We start from the raw sequence: 2500 nt of genomic DNA, 5'->3' as shown, positions 1-2500 counted from the left end.
CGCTGACGAAAAGAGGGGCTGCCGCGTGGAAAATCGGCAGCGCAGATTTTTCGACGAACAGGGGCTGGATGCTGGACCGGCCGGGCCAGGCAGGAAAATTCGTCAGGGGGGCACGCTGACGAAAAGAGGGGCTGCCGCGTGGAAAATCGGCAGCGCAGATTTTTCGACGAACATTCGTCAGGGGGGCACGCTGAGGAAAACAGGGGCTGCCGCGTGGAAAATCGGCAGCGCAGATTTTTCGACGAACATTCGTCAGGGGGGCACGCTGAGGAAAACAGGGGCTGCCGCGTGGAAAATCGGCAGCGCAGATTTTTCGACGAACAGGGGCTGGATGCTGGACCGGCCGGGCCAGGCAGGAAAATTCGTCAGGGGGGCACGCTGACGAAAAGAGGGGCTGCCGCGTGGAAAATCGGCAGCGCAGATTTTTCGACGAACAGGGGCTGGATGCTGGACCGGCCGGGCCAGGCAGGAAAATTCGTCAGGGGGGCACGCTGACGAAAAGAGGGGCTGCCGCGTGGAAAATCGGCAGCGCAGATTTTTCGACGAACAGGGGCTGGACTGGCCGGGCCAGGCAGGAAAATTCGTCAGGGGGGCACGCTAACGAAAACAGGGGCTGCCGCGTGGAAAATCGGCAGCGCAGATTTTTCGACGAACAGGGGCTGGACTGGCCGGGCCAGGCAGGAAAATTCGTCAGGGGGGCACGCTGACGAAAGTAGGCTCGTCGTGGAAAATCAGCAGCGCAGATTTTTCGACGAACAGGGGCTGGACGCTGGACTGGGCCAGGCAGGAAAATTCGTCAGGGGGGCACGCTGACGAAAACAGGGGCTGCCGCGTGGAATGGCAGCCTACACGCAGATGCGAATTCGGCAGCGCACGATGGCTTGAGCAGGTCATGGGTTCGACTTGGCGCGATCTGAAACCTGGACGAGGGACTGTCGACGCTGGACGAGCCAGCGCGGTGGCCTGTCGTGCCCCGTTCAGGGGGGGCCTGCCGCGGAGACAGCCCTCGCGGGCTCGACAGCGCAGGCCAGCGTCCCCGACGTCGCTGGCCGCGGCAGGCGAGCTGCCGGGGTTCCCGCATTCCTACAAGAAAACGTCGTGCTTTCCACATGAAACCAATCCAGTAAAATCAGCCATATTTTTATGAGGCTGCCCACTGAATTTGGGGTCATTCCGGGCCGGTTCCTAGTTTTGCGGATTTACTCGATTTCTAATGGTAGGAAAATTAAAACAAATACTTCCCGACCTCGAAAAATTCTGGGAAAATTAATGAAGGTGGATTGGATTTTTGCCAACCTCTCTGCAAAATTTCAGCTCAAAATACCAAGAAATGAATTTTTTAGAGGGGGGGTGACAGCTGGGACCTAGTAGTGTCTCCCCCTGCCAGAGCTGCAATGACACTTATTGCTCTTTAGGGAGCCACCAGGCCGGCGCCCCTCAAAGACCACACGCGCGCGCGCGCCCGCCCGGCGCTGGGCGCTGGGGCGCTGGGGCCTGAGGGCCTGGGGCCCTTGGGGGCCCTTGGGCGCTTGGGCGCGCGCGCGCGGCCCCCGCAGCCATGCCGCGCCGCGCGACGCGCGGACAGCCCCTGCTGGCTTGCTCTCTCGCCCGCGGGGGGGCTGCCTTCGGGCCCTGGCCCCCCGCGTTCTGGCCTGCCCCCTGCGGGGGAGAGGCTAGGCGCTGCAGGGGCCAGCCCGACGTCGCTGGCCGCGGCAGGCGACAGCCCCTGCTGGCTTGCTCTCTCGCCCGCGGGGGGGCTGCCTTCGGGCCCTGGCCCCCCGCGTTCTGGCCTGCCCCCCGCGTGGGAGAGGCTAGGCGCTGCAGGGGCCAGCCCGACGTCGCTGGCCGCGGCAGGCGACAGCCCCTGCTGGCTTGCTCTCTCGCCCGCGGGGGGGCTGCCTTCGGGCCCTGGCCCCCCGCGTTCTGGCCTGCCCCCCGCGTGGGAGAGGCTAGGCGCTGCAGGGGCCAGCCCGACGTCGCTGGCCGCGGCAGGCGAGCCGCCGGGGTTCCCGCATTCCTACAACAAAACGTCGTGCTTTCCACATGAAATCAATCCAGTAAAATCAGCCATATTTTTATGAGGCTGCCCACTGAATTTGGGGTCATTCCGGGCCGGTTCCTATTTTTTCCGATTTCCTCGATTTTTAATGGTAGGAAAATAAAAAAAAATACTTCCCGACCTCGAAAAATTCTGGAAAAATTAATAAAGTTGGATTGGATTTTTGCCAACCTCTGTGCAAAATTTCAGCTCAAAATACCAAGAAATGAATTTTTTAGAGGGGGGGTGACAGCTGGGACCTAGTAGTGTCTCCCCCTGCCAGAGCTTCAATGACACTTATTGCTCTTTAGGGGGGTGCCCCCTGACTGGCCATGGGGCGCGCTGGCCTGGCGCCCATAGGCCTGCCGCGGGGGATATGTGGGCTGTTGCTAAACTCGGACTAAGGTGGGGGGCCTCATGGCCCGAAGTATTGCCGGCATCGATGACCCGTTTTCCGGCCGG

Source organism: Populus nigra, chromosome 2, assembly GCF_951802175.1.
Source record: "Populus nigra chromosome 2, ddPopNigr1.1, whole genome shotgun sequence".
NCBI lineage: Eukaryota > Viridiplantae > Streptophyta > Magnoliopsida > Malpighiales > Salicaceae > Populus > Populus nigra.
The sequence above is the reverse complement of the archived record's forward strand: the minus strand, read 5'-3'. Positions refer to the sequence as shown.